The following is a 15,131-nucleotide window of genomic DNA, read 5'->3' on the forward strand; positions in this document are numbered from 1 at the left end:
CCTTTCATTGCAAGTTAGCCAATCTTATAATGAGAGTTTTGGTTTGGTTTTGTGCAATTTGAGCCCTATTCTGGCTAAAGAATAGATTCTCTTCCAGGGCACACTTAGAAACCTTTAGATCACGTATGTGGATTTCTCCAGATGTGCTGGAAGCAACAAACTAGCATTATGATTCATATTTCTTTTCACAAATATTCAATAGTTTGAGATACAGAGTCACTAAATTCCTCACTCTTCACAAGATATGACTCAGGATCACCAAACACATCTGTCATGGAGTTCTTTTAGTAGTTACACTGCAGATTATTAGCACCCTCCTTATTACCAGCAAAAGAGCTCTCCTTGTTACCAATAGAGTCTTTAATAGCACTGAAGTTGGAAAACCACCTCCACATACTAGGAAGCCCACTAGCGAAATCCCTTCTTACAATTCTGTTACTCTAGAACCACTTCAGGTATCACAATCTGCAAGGAAAGTGTAAGAGAAAAGCAAAACAGTGACTTCATCATAACAGTCAGTTTATTGAGAGAAACAGTGAGGGAGAGCAGCCTTCCCATAGGATAAAGGCTGAAGCACTGAGCCAGGCTGGGGTGCAAACTTATAAGGAGGATCCTAAGACAAACAGACTGAATCAGCTGTAGGTCCAAGGGAAGTAGATAAGGAATCAAAGTTAGTTGTGTCCTTGCTCAGAGTAGGCTTTTTGAAGATTGTCTAGGGAGCACTAGATGTTTCCATTCTTTATAGTCTTCTAATCTTAAGGTTAGTTATTATTAACTCTTTAGTTCCCTCTAGTTTTCAGGTAAGGCTATTAAACCTTTAGTCAAGACTCTGGAAGGATAAAAAAGATTGGGGGGGGGGTGCTAGAGAGGTGATCTAGCAGTTAAAGCCAACTCTCCAGGATCCATGTAAGCCAGATGCACAAGGAGGAGCATGCATCTGGAATTTGTTTGCAGTGGCTGGAGGCCCTGGTGTGCCCATTCTCTCTCTCTCTCTCTCTCTCTCTCTCTCTCTCTCTCTCCCCCTCCCTCCCTTCCTCCCTCCCCCCTCAAATAAATGAAAAATATATTTAAAAAAATGATTGGGGAGAACTGGGGATGAGTGGGACACTGAGGGGAGGACTGTGTGGGCCAGAATGGGAATGAAGAACTCTCTCTGCTGGGCAGTGGCAGTAAATGTCTCAGGGTGTCATGCACAGTCCTGTGGAGGTTAGATGTCCAGTGGCTGATATTCAATGCCCATGAAAAATTCAGTGACTCACTGTGAAGTGAAGGCATGTATTTAGTCTTGGAAGAATTCAGTGAGGCATCTGAGTATGCAAAGACCAAAAGAAAGGGTGAATATTATCATAATCAGGGGAAGAAAGTACATGTCAGAAACAGGATAGGTTTAACTTGAAGGTAGTAGAGCTGTGAGATTTTCTTTTTAACTTAAAACAATAGATGTTCACAGAGAGATGTCAGGTCAAATGCAGAGAAATATTGGCTATTGAAAAGGCTAATACAGTTCAAAATACTATTGGGTCTGGATTGGTACCATTTATTTCTCAACAATTGCTACAGTCCAACATTGAAATTCTAGTTACAAAGTGTGGCTTCTGAGAACCCCAGCTTTTGGTTCTCTGGTTGATTTTGTATCCTGTTTACATAGCAGGCTGTGGTTCCATATGGCATTTATGAACAGGCAAGGTGGCAGCTCTTCAGGAGAGTTATAATTATCCAAGCCATTAGGAAAGAAACTCCTAGATCATATTAACTTTATTAGCCATTATGATCTGGTTAATATCTATGTATGAATTTTCTTGTATGTGACATGACATTTGTAGGTGACATAAGTATTATATCTAAGGTTGAAAAACAATAACATAGGTGGTAGAAAAGAAAACAGGGTGCTGTCTGTAAGAAAGAAGGGACTGTCAACTTGGATGGGGAGTTAATTGGAATTTTTAGAAATATAAAGAAAGATTTGGCTTAGGTAAGGTAGGAAGTATAAGAGACTAATATTGAAGCAATATTTGAAACATATTAAAAATTTTTAAATTTAAATATGTGAGAGATTTTGAAATTAAGTAATTTTGCAGCTTAGTTATCATGTTTAAAGGTTTCTATAATTTTTTAAAAAAATATTTGATTTATTTATTTGAGAGAGAGAGACAGAAGTAGGGGAGAGAATGGGTGTGCAGTGGTCTTCAGCAGCTGGAAATGAACTCCAGATGAATGTGCCACCTTGTGCTTATATGGGTACTGGAGAACTGAGCCTGTGTCCTTTGGCTTTGCAGGCAAGTACCTTAACGACTAAGTCATCTCTCCAGCCCTTTTGTAAGTTCTTAATATAGAAAGCATATAGTTTTTACTACTTAGTCCAGAGATCAAAAGGTCTGACTTAGCTTTAGAGGAAGTAATGGGTGCATGTTAGGCTAAAAACTTTAAAGGTTGATTAATTTTACAGGCACAAAAATTTTAAGTAATTAGGTCTAGTTTTTTTTTTTTTTTTTTTAAGTTCATAGCAAACAAATAAAAGTTTTACCTAATAGGAAAATATATAAGAGTAGAACACTTAAGAAACATATTGATGTAAACAGATGTTTATGCAACAAAATATAGGCTTTGTCAGATGGAAAACATACAAGCTCAACATTTGAATATATTGCAGTCAGGTTCACATTGCTGGCAGAAATCATCTAACCAGGAGAAGTTTTAGTTTTTGTTTTTTTTTTTAAAAAGGGTGGGGGCATTAGTTTGGCTTACAGACTCAAGGGGAAACTCCATGGTAGCATGGAAAATGATGGCATGAGCAGAGGGTCAGAGGGTGGACATCACCTCCTGGCCAACATCCGATGGACAACAGGAGAGTGTGCCAAACACTGGCAATAAAAAACTGGCTATAGTATTCATAAGCCCGCCCCCAACAATACACTGCCTCCAGGAGGTATTAATTCCCAAATCTCCATCAGCTGGGAACCTAGCATTCAGAACACCTAAGTTTATGGGTGACGCCTGAACCAAACCACCACATTCTGCCCCTGGCCCCCATAAACTAATAACCATACATGATACAAAATGCAATGCATTCAACCAGTGACTTCTACAAGCTCATCACTAAAAGTTATGGAAGAGGGACAAAAAGTTTGAAATAGTCACAGGTTGGGATGCCTTCCCCCAATAGCTGACTGCTGCTTCCATAACACATAACCCACAACCCCATGGGAAATACCAACAACCCCACTGAGGAGGACCCCAGATGGAATAGGGGCAGGGAGGAGGTAAAAGATGTTACCAACACATGATGTAACCATAAAAATTAAAAATAAATAAATAAATAATTTACTTAGGAAACATGGGATGTCTCTGTGAGGGTGTTTGCAGAGAGGAAGACCTTGAAAATTAACAATATCTCCTCATGGGTTGTGATTTTTGTCATTGTTAGCTTCGTGTTGCTGGGATGAACTTCCAAACTGAGCATAGCTTGTGGAAGTAAGGGGTTTATTTTAGGCTTACATATCCAGGAAAAGTTCTGTCAAATAGTGGAAGAAGCTGGCCTCCTTTCACAGATACAAGCAGAGAGACACAAACAGCCAGCACCACAATCAAGCAAGCATGAACCTACAGCAGTAGGACCCCCAAGAGCTCACATTTCTCTGCATACCTTAGGCTTTCATTCATATCATCCCCCAGTGACACACCCTCGTTTAACAAGAGTCTGAAAACTCAATTTTAATATACCTTAGTCTATGGCAGGACAGACATTGAAACTACCATATTATGCTCCAGACCCCTAGTAGATTTATATCCATCTCACATTGTGAATTGTATTCAGTTCAAGTTCAAAGGTCCCCATATCTTTACCAACTTTAATTGTGAGACCTGTAAAATCAAAGAAGTTACTTACTTCTAACATATAATAGCACAGAGTCAACATTTCCATTGCTATAAGGCATAATAAGGAGAGATTAGAATAACACAAACTCATATATAACTATAAATAACTATTAAGCACACATCAAACATCTGCAGTTCAAGTCCAATGTCCATTAAAAGTGACTGACAGTCTTTGGATTTTCCAATTCTGCCACTCCAGTTCGTCTGAGTATCCAGGGAAAACTTCCATCCCAAGCCAACAGCACTCCATGGCATCTCTTGCACAGACCTGGTATATCCAAAACATCTTCAGGATTCCATTGCAAACCACAGTCCATCTTCCAATGGCTTTACTGGTCTCTTTATCAGAGATTTCATGCCCTATTGTATATGGTGTGTCTCAGCAGTGGCTTCTGGAATTATGTACACTTCACAACTCATTTCCGTTCATTTTTATGCTTCTAAAATCAATACCATATGTGAAGGACAGAGCCTTATCATTAATTCAGAGATAAAATTAACCATGACCTTAAAAAGCAGCTTCCATCTTTTCAGTCATCTCCTTTCTAAACAGTTTATATTTCTACCATTCAATCCTTCCAAGATGGAATCACCTTAAGCATCTTTCCATTGTTTCAATGTTGAGCCATTTTCCTTAAGATTGCTAATATGTGGGCTGGAGAGATGGCTTAGCGGTTAAGCGCTTGCCTGTGAAGCCTAAGGACCCCGGTTCGAGGCTCGGTTCCCCAGGTCCCACGTTAGCCAGATGCACAAGGGGGCGCACGTGTCTGGAGTTCGGTTGCAGTGGCTGGAAGCCCTGGCGTGCCCATTCTCTCTCTCTCTCTCTACCTGTCTTTCTCTCTCTGTCTGTCGCTCTCAAATAAATAAATAAATAAAAATATTAAAAAAAAAATAAAAAAAAAAGATTGCTAATATGTTTTACAATAGCAGCTTCAGTAACATAAAAGCAGTATCTGTGCTTGCAATTTTATTTTATTTTTTTTCTCTACTTATTAACATTTTCCATGATATATCCCATGGTAATACCCTCCCATCCCCCACTTTTCCCTTTGAAATTCCATTCTCCATCATATCCCCTCCCCATCTCAATCAGTCTTTCTTTTATTTTGATGTCATGATCTTTTCCTCCTCTTATGATGGTCTTGTGTAGTTAGTGTCAGGCACTATGAGGTTATGGATATCCAGGCCATTTTATGTCTGGAGGGAGCACGTTGTAAGGAGTCTTACCCTTCCTTTGGCTCTTACATTCTTTCCACCACCTCTTCCACATTATACCCTGAGCCTTGAAAGGTGTGATCAAGATGTTACTCAGTACTCCAGTCACTTCTTTCCAGTACCATGATACCTTCTGAGTCATCCCAAAGTCACTGCCATCTGATAAGGGAAAATTCTCTACCCAAAGCAAGAGTAGCATTAATATAAGGGTATGAGTATTAAGAGAAATGCTTACTGGGCAGTTTGATAAGCATAGTATATACACTTATCCAGACATCAGCAGATGTTACACCCCTAGGGCTCATGACTACCCCTGTTTTAAATTTTCAGTATCAGGTATGTATTCTCTCCCATGGAGTGGGCCTCCAGTCCAATTGAAGGGCAGTTGGTTTCCACCATGATAGACATGCCATTATTGTACCCGTTGGCTCATTTGGCCTGGCTGGCCAATTATAAGGCTTGCAGTGTCCATTGCTGAGTATCTTCACTGGTGGTATCTCTTTCTCCCATTGAACTGCATGTAGAATGGCTCCTTCCAGCTTTTTGTCAGTTGGTCTACATGGAGGAGGTTATCAGCTTGGTTCAAGCAGGATTTCAGTGGCCTTGCAGCCCAAGTATGTGGAGTCTTCAGCAATAAGGTCTTACCATCTATTCCTGGTGGGAAACCAAGGGCCTTGGCAATGGCCTATAATGTTTTGGGGGCATCAGGGACCTCCCTGGCCAATAACTCACTGGAAGGTATCCCATCCCTGGCACTATAATTTTAAATTTGCTTAAATTTTGCCAACTTTAAATCTTAAATTTCTCAGTCCCATATCTTTAGCCAAGCACATCTGTCCACAAATTTAACCTTGATCATACTGTCTGGACATGGGCAGCAGAATGCAGCCAGCACTTATTACAGAAGCAAAGTTCCAACAATGTTCTCTGTGGTATTTTGTCCCATTTTGGAAGTTCATAAGCAAAGGCCCCACATACAATCATCTCTTCATTTAGTATTTTGAAAATCTGACCATAATAGTCCCCAAAATTTTGCTTGCCACCTTGGAAGATGTTTTTATGTCTTCAGTTGCAAATAATAAGTTCTGTCCCATTCCTCCAGCAAAAAATGTTCCAAAAGACTAAAATCTATATGGTCAGATTCATTTTGTACCAACAAAATGAATGTTGTATCAACCCACTTCTCAGCACAAATTTCTGTTGTCTGCTTCATAATACTGGGATGAACTTTCAAACCATAAACAATTTGTAGGAGTGAACAGTTTATTACCAGCTTACAGATCCAGGGGATGTTCCATCAAATGACAGAAGAAGCTGGCCCCCTTTCACAGATCCAAGCAGAGAGACACTATCAAACATCCATAATCAAAAACAAGCAATCCCAAACCTATAGCAGGACACCTACAGGTTGCATTTCTCTGAATACCTAAGGCTGGAATTCAGACTCACCCCCAGTGGAAGCTGAAAAATCAATTTTCATAACACCTGAGTATATGTGGGGGCATAATTCAAAATATCACAGTCCCAGAGTAAAAGGGACAAGAAAGAAATGTAACAGGTCACCATAATTCTACTTTCTCTACTTCCTGGTCTATTGAAATGACTAGCTGCCTTGTCCCACTCCTGATATACCTACCCATTTATGACAGAATACATTATGAAACTGTGGGCAAAATGAACCCTTATTTCCTTAATAAAAGAAAGAAAAGTTAAATGTAATAGATGCATAAGGTTTGATGATCATAAAACATTATTAATTTAAAATTTTACAAAAGAAGAAGGAAATCACACAATTTTGATTAACAGTTGTAAACATACCACTAATAGTCAGCTATTTAAAAAATTGCATGACAAAACTGAAATCGAATAAATACCTCAAGTTCATTTTAGGGTTCTATGTCTAAAATATACCTCATGCTAGCAGATATAAAATTACTCCAACAAGCAGTCAGAAATGCTAGTATGCATAAAAAGCATAAGAAACATGGTACAGAAATACATGTAAGACATTACTTAAATACAGTAACTGTGAGAATATACTAACATCTCTTCATCCTTGACATTTACAATATAAATAATTATTACTTTATAAATACAACAGATGGAGTAATATAAACATACATATAATTTTAGTTAAATACATATGTAACATCTATCTATATACATATATATTTGAAAATTAAGAATGATTCACAAAAAATGTATAAAGCCACTTATGTATTAAGTTAAAAAGATAAAATACAATGTGGTACTTTGAATATATTTTGGCCAATAGACACAGATGTTTTTTCAAAGCTTATAACTTTGATTTGAAGATGCCTATCTGTCTGGAAGAGGTGACTCTGGGGCCAGATCCTGGTGTTACTAGGGACAAATCTGAATCCCAAGCCATAGGTTTGCAGAATAGTCTGAGTTATACCTGGGTCCCTGCTGCTTGCTAAGGGTGCCTACTGTTTGCTGTTGATTTTGTGCTTCCTTGTTTGTATGCTGGCTATTTAACTATCTCTCTCTGCTTGAATCTATATAAAGGGGCCAGCTTCTGTTATTTGATGGAACTTCCCCTTCTTCCCATAAACTGTGTGTGACTTGGAAGTTTATCCAGGCAAAATGGAGCTGACTACAACAGAAAATTGGTACCAGAGAGTAGGGTGTTAATGTGACAAATTAGACCTTGTAGATTTTGGTCTTTTGGAAATTTTGTGATGGGGGAATGGAAAAGATCTTGGTACTTGCAACTGATGATGCCCTCCCGAGTGGTTAGCTGAGTTTTATGAGTTAATCTGGTGAGAGTTTGAAAGTGCTAAGTGCAGAGATTGTGTTTGCTTATCATCTTTCAAAGGGGAAGGAAAGACAGTCGAGAACTTTGTTAGAACTGGCCTACTGGTATAAAGACTGGCTGTGTTCTTCTGTGAAAGCCCAAAGATTTTCATCAGGGTTGAATTTAAAAGTAATTTGTTGTGCTTTTGAGATATCTAAAATTGAAATTGGAGTAATTCAAAAAAGTTTAAAATTACAGACATAGAGACTGGTTTGGTGCTATTGAAGCTACTATTGTCAAACACATTAACAATCTTAAAGATGATGGCCCAATTGCTTTACAGTGAAATAATGGTAAGAATGCAATTTTTTTTGAAAGTAGAAAACCTGCTTTTCAAGATTAAGATTTATTTCCTCCCTGTATTAACAACATGACTTCCTCCTACATACCTGGTATTGGTTTCAGAAGCATGAAAAATGAGTACAGTGGGTATTGGTTTCAGAAGCATGAAAAATGAGTACAGTGGGAAGTGTGCATGGTTTGAGGAACCACTATTGAGATACTGCATATAGAATAGGACTTGAAGTCCCTCATAGAGAGACCAGTAAAGCCATTAGAAGATGGAGCTTGGTTTGCAATGGAAAGCAGAAGTTGTTTTGGATATACCAGGAGTGTGTAATGGCTACCATGGGGTGCTACTAGCTCAGGATAGAAGTTTTCTCTGGTGACTCAGCCCAGCTGAAGGGTTAGAATTGGAATATCCACACTGTTGGATATTGGACTTGAACTGCAGGTGTTTGATGTTTGATAATAGCTATTGATTTCACATCAGTTAAGTCTCTCTTTAATTATTCCTTATAGCAATAGAAATGTTGACTCTGTGTTGTTATATGTTGGAAGTTTATAACTTGTTTGATTTTAGATTTATAATTAAGAGATAGTCTAAAATCTCAGACGAGATTTGGAACTTTGAAACAGTCTTAAAGTTGGTAAAGACTATGGGGACCATTGAAGTTGAAATGAATACAATGTAAAATGTGAGAAAATTATGAGTCTATTAGGAACCATGGCTGGAATGTGGTAGTTTAGCTGTATTTTCCCCAATGGACTAATATGTTTTATTAAAGCTTGTAACTTGGATTTCCAAACACTTGGTTGGAAGAGCTGTCATTAGGAGTGGATCTGAATTCCAACCCATAGGTTTATAGAATCTGAGCTCTTCTTGGGTCCCTGCTGCTTGCTAAGAGTCCCAGCTGCTGTTTCCTGCCTGATTTGTGTTTGGTTTTCTGTGGGACTAGCTATTTGGTGTATTTCCCTGCTTGGATTTGTGAAAAAGCACAGTGTCTTCTGCCATTTGATAAAACTTCCCCTGGATCAGTAAGCTGAAATAAACTCCTTCCTCCCATAAACTTGAAACTTCATCCAAGCAAAGTAGAACTGACTACATTATTTGATTATTACATGAAATAGAAATAGCACTACCTATGTTTTCTATTCTTTTATCAACAAAATAATAATTTAAAAATGATAACATAACCTGCTATACAATAATGATTTTAAAACAAGCAGAAACATATAACTCTCCATCTCTTTGGTGCAAAAAGAAAGACATGATTTTATATGTCTAGATACCATAAAAAGTGTTGATATAGAAAGGGTACCATCAAATGATTCCAAGATAAATTCCTAGTCATTGTTTAAATGAAAAAAGTCAAAATTTGACATCAAGCATCTGTGTGTATATGGAAAATGGTGATATAAGGTAAGCAAGAAAAAAGTAATAAAGATCAAAACCATGTGAACAAGAAGAAATCAAGCAGACCAATAGTTAAATGAGAATAGAGTGCTGTAGGATAAAATAGATAAATCACTTGTTATTTTAAGTGTACATTTGATCAAATGGAAGAAGAATTATATATAATATATAATTTTCACAAAGAACCTAAAAAATAGTTTGAAAATATAAATGCAGGGCTGGAGAAATGGCTCAGTGGCTTAGGCACTTGCCTGCAAAGCTGATGACCTTTGATTCCCCAGTATCTACATAATGTCAGATGGCACATGCATCTGGAGTTCATTTCAGTTGCTAGAGGCCCTGACGTACTCATTCCATGTCTCTGTCTCTCTTCTCTCTTTCTGTTTGCAAATAAATAAACCAAACTATTTTCAAAAATATAAGTTCATAAATTTGTAGAAAAATTTACCATGTACCAAAAGCCACTAGTTCAACTGAGACTATCAATAAAATATTAGATGAAACTCATGTTAATTAAAATTAAACTCTGGACAGAGACATGTACCCAGTTATCTCTATAACATTTAACAACAGTGGCGAAGATGGCACATAAAAGAAATTTTGTTTATGACCTTACTTTTGAAAACTAATTCAAAAAAAATCTATATAAGCAGTCTCATTTACAAAAGCCACCAAATCTTTAAAGATCTTACAATATCCCTAACCAAGGAAGTGAAAGACCGATTACAATGAAAACATAAAAACTCTGAAGAAAGAAATGGAAGAAGTTAGAGAGAGCTACCCCCACCCACACCAACATGCTCATGGGTCAGAATGAATATCATGAAAATGTCCAACCAATCAAAATCAATATACACAATCAATGCAATTCCAATCAAAATTCTAGCACCATTCCTCAAAGAATTAGAAAAAAAATCTCAAAATTTATATGGATGCACAAAAAGCTACAAATAGCCAAAAGTGTCATCAGCAAAAAGAATACTTCTAGTGGCATCACCAACCCTATTTCAAGATATGCTATAAAGCCATAGCAATAAAAATAACTTGGCATTTGCACACACACACAACTAAAAACAGGCACATTAGAACAATGGATGAGCCAGATATACATCCCTCCAACTACAGCTGCCTGATCTTTAAGAAAGGCACCAAAAATACCTACTGGAGTAACAACAGCATTTTCAACAAATATTGTTGGGAAAACTCAATAGCTACATGTAAAAAAAAAAGAACCTGGACCTTCTTCTTCTCTCAGTCTGCAGAAATCAACACCAAATGAATTAAGGACCTCAAAATATTACCTTAAAATATGTCAAACATTAATTAAATTAAAGTTAATTAAAATTAGGCAGAACACTCCAAGATATATACATAGGGAAGGAGTTTCTGTGTAAGTTCCCAGTAGCCCAGGGAAATTAACACTCAACCACTAGAATCTCATGAAACTTACAGGCTATTGTAAAGATAAGGGAACCATCATCAGAGTCAATAGACAACTCACATAATGGAGAAAATATTTTCCAGTTATACAGCTTACAGTGTTCTAATATCCAGAATTTATAAGAACTCAAAAAGCTACTTGATAAAAAGTCAAGCAACCCACTGGAAAAAAAATGGTTCTTTTTTTTTTTTCATCATTCAGAAGTTTTTAATAAACCACTTCATTATAAAAACTTTTTTTGAAAATGTAATTCTGTAAAAATTGGTTCTTAAAGGGAGAGATTCAAATGGATAATAAACACATACAAAGTTCTTCAAAATCTCTAGCAATCACAGAAACATGAATTAAAAAGATATTGAGATTTTATCTCTCCCAATAGGAATGATAACCATCAAAAAAAATCAAATGACAACAAATCTTTCAGGGATGTGGAGAAAAGAACCATCATCCACTGGTGGTGGGAGTAGAAGCTGCTGCATCCACTATGAAAATCAATATGAAGACTCCTCATAAAGCTAGAAATTGGACCTACCATTTGTCTACCTATACAGTTCTTGGTCATATACCCTAAAGACACTTACTCAGACATGTTCATAGCTGCTCTACCCACAGTATCTAACTCCTGGAATCAGCCCAGATGCTCATCAACAGATGAATGGTTAAATTATACGGTAGATATGCTCAATGGAATTTTACTCATTGGTAAGGAAAAATGAAATAATTAAATTGCAAGAAAATTGATGGATTTAGGGAAAAATCATATTAAACAAAGTCACACAAGCACAAAAGACACATGCCATATGTTCTCTCTTATACTTATTTCTTTACTTAGAACAGCTTCAGTTGTTGTGGGTATACTTGACAGGAAACTTGAGGGACAGATAATAGAAGGTTGACCTGTCTTGGGGGTAGGGGAAAGGAGGGAGGGAGAATAATTACACAAAACTAAAGTTAACATGAATTAGTACCATAGAAAATTTTTTCCTGGATAGCAGCTAAAATATATAACCCTCAGTAGACAGTTATGTGGGATCTTTTGGAGAGAAGGACTGCAGAGAAGGTAGGAGGAATCCTAATCCTAAAACCATGGGTTCTGGCTTGTAATTCCCAGTGCCAGAAATGGGTTGCATTTCCCAAAGAGCTGTTGCTCATAGAGACCTATGACCGTCTCTCCTCCCCCACCGAAAAGCAGGCAGGCTTCTGCTAAAGCATTTAATTCTCCACTAACAGTAAAAGGAAAGATCCTCTTGTTAAAGATACTAAAACCTGATGACATAGGACATTAAGAAATCATGCTGGAACTTAGAAGGAAGCAAGTTCCCTGATGGCTAATCCTTATAGTGCTACATGAGCTGCTGGATGAAAATGGCCACCAACTTTGTGAAAAAGCAAGGAACCCTGATACATATATGAAATCAACCAGTAGGGCAAGATATATGCACCTGTGCAATAGTGACACTTAGCCTGTGGCTTTCTGATTATACTAAAGTCCCACTTAGTGGAATGAATTCAAAGCTGCTACCAGGAACCAAGACTCCTATGGAGATGATGGTCATATATTCCAGACAATAGCTCCCATTAATCTTTGGCCAAAAATAGTGGTAACACCCATCAAAATGTTTTTCATTTAACTATGCTCATCCCTTTTAATCCATGTTGCTCTCAAAGAATCTGTTTCCTTTTTTACAGAATACAACAAAAGACAGAAAGAACCAAACTCCATCAACATGATAAAAGATTGCTGTCTGCTTATTATGAGATGAACTAACCTTTTGTCACATCAGTGAGGTTTCAGATGACAACATAAAGAAAATGGCAAATTAAACATGAATGCTACTCTCCTGGAAAGCCTGCCAATCTGTACCAGGGAGATGGTGCTAGACACTGAGGATACTCAAAACATATCAAAGTAGAAAGCCAGAAGGTAACTGAGATCTCAACACTAAAATAGACTTATAACATTAACCAAGGTTCAGGGCACATTGTGAAAGAGGGTGCAGAAAGATTACAAAAACCACAGGGTGGGAAGGAATAATCAGAGGCGTGGGTGTGTATATCTTGCCCTGTTAGTTGATTTCATATATCTAGAAAAAATAAATGGGAGAAGAGTGGATCAAAAAGGATAAACATAAAAGACATTTTGATGGACATAACCTCTCCTGATAGCCAAAAACAGTAGAAGCCATACTGGAATTTTTTTTTTTAATTTTTATTTATTTATTTGAGAGCGACAGACACAGAGAGAAAGACAGATAGAGGGAGAGAGAGAGAATGGGCACGCCAGGGCTTCCAGCCTCTGCAAACGAACTCCAGACGCGTGCGCCCCCTTGTGCATCTGGCTAACGTGGGACCTGGGGAACCGAGCCTCGAACCGGGGTCCTTAGGCTTCACAGGCAAGCGCTTAATCGCTAAGCCATCTCTCCAGCCCCATACTGGAATTTTTGACCTTCCAAGCCACAGGCTTCTAACTCAGTTCTCAAAACCAGGCAAGAATTTCACCACACTGAGTAGACCTCATATCCAATCAGAGAGCAGTTGGTACAACAAAAGCTTGTGTACTAATATATAACTTGTTTATACATCTTACCTGTATGATTGATTTTATAGAGAGCAGAAATTCCTACTTTTCCACACTGTTGGTAACTATTCCCCAGCAGATCACATAGCACTCTAATTTTTAGGTTTGTGAGGAACCTCTATACTGATATCCATAATGACTGGACGAGTATGCACTCCCACCAACAGTGGATGAGTGATGATAATTAGCACCACCTACAAGCACTGTATTTCTGGGGGCAAGCTTATGGGTATTATAGCCACTTTCCCCTTGCCAGTGTTTGACACAATCTCCTGTTGCTATTGTCCACCTTATGTTGACCAGAGGGTGATATCCACCCTCTGCTCATGCCAGCATTTTCCCCTCTATCATGGAACCTCCCCTCAAGCTAGTAATCTAAAATAAACCCTTTTTGCCCCAAATCTGCTCTTGGTTGGATGATTTCTGACAGCAATGTGAACCTGACAGCAACAGCAATGTTAGTATCAAGAGAGGCATTGCTATTAGACACTTGACTGTGGTTTCAGCTTTTTGAAGCTGATTTTCAACTAACCTTTGGTGGGTCATCAAGTACTCTGACAGAAATCTGTCATTCTTTTAGGAAACCTTGTAGGTTTCTCTAATCAAAAGCTCATTGTGGATGATAGCCCCCATGCTTGTACTGGGAGTTACAGGTCAGTGCCCACTAAAAAAATGAGGAAAAAGATAACTAATATACAAGAGTTAGACAGATGAGAGAGAGAGGGAGAGGAAGAAAGGGGGAGGGAAGATGTAGAAGATTTAGGTTAGAGTTGATCCTACCCTCTCCAGTGTCTTGTGTTTCAGGTGTTTCCTGTAAGGGCCTGGTGAAGGTTCAGCCATTTGGTCTGCCTTTTAGGAAGTAGAATTTTATGGTACCATTGCCGTTAGGGTCTACATTAGTGTTTCCCACCCCTTCTATGCCCTCCTCTCCCTCCCCATCCATCCTAGTGTCTAGTCCATGTGATGCTTGCTGGGGATTTAAAGTATCTTGGGTAGATTCAAGTTAGGTGCTGTAGATGAGTGAGACTATGTGGCGATTTTTTTTTCTGTGATTGGGTAAGTTCACTGAGAATGATCTGTTCCAGGTTCAACCATTATTCCTCAAATTTCTTTGTGTCATTTTTTTCTTACTGCTGTATAGAATTCCATTGTGCAGATATACCACATCTTAGTTATCCATTCTTCTAGTGATGGACATCTGGATTGATTCCAGCTCTTAGCTATTACAAATTGAGCAGCTACAAACAGGGTTGAGCAAATCTCTCTGGCCTGTGGTTTGAAGGTCTTATGGCAGATGCCCAGTAAGGGAATAACTGGGTCTGTTGGTATCTCTATAGTTAACCTTTTCAGGAGTCTCCATATTGCTTTCAAAAGTGGTTATAACATCCTACATTCCCACCAACAGTGGATGAGTGTCCCTACTTCTCCACATCCTCGCCAGCATTTATTTTCCTTTGATTTTTTTTTTAAATTTTTATTAACATTTTCCATGATTACAAAATATATC

This window comes from Jaculus jaculus, chromosome 14 (genome assembly GCF_020740685.1).
Source record: "Jaculus jaculus isolate mJacJac1 chromosome 14, mJacJac1.mat.Y.cur, whole genome shotgun sequence".
NCBI lineage: Eukaryota > Metazoa > Chordata > Mammalia > Rodentia > Dipodidae > Jaculus > Jaculus jaculus.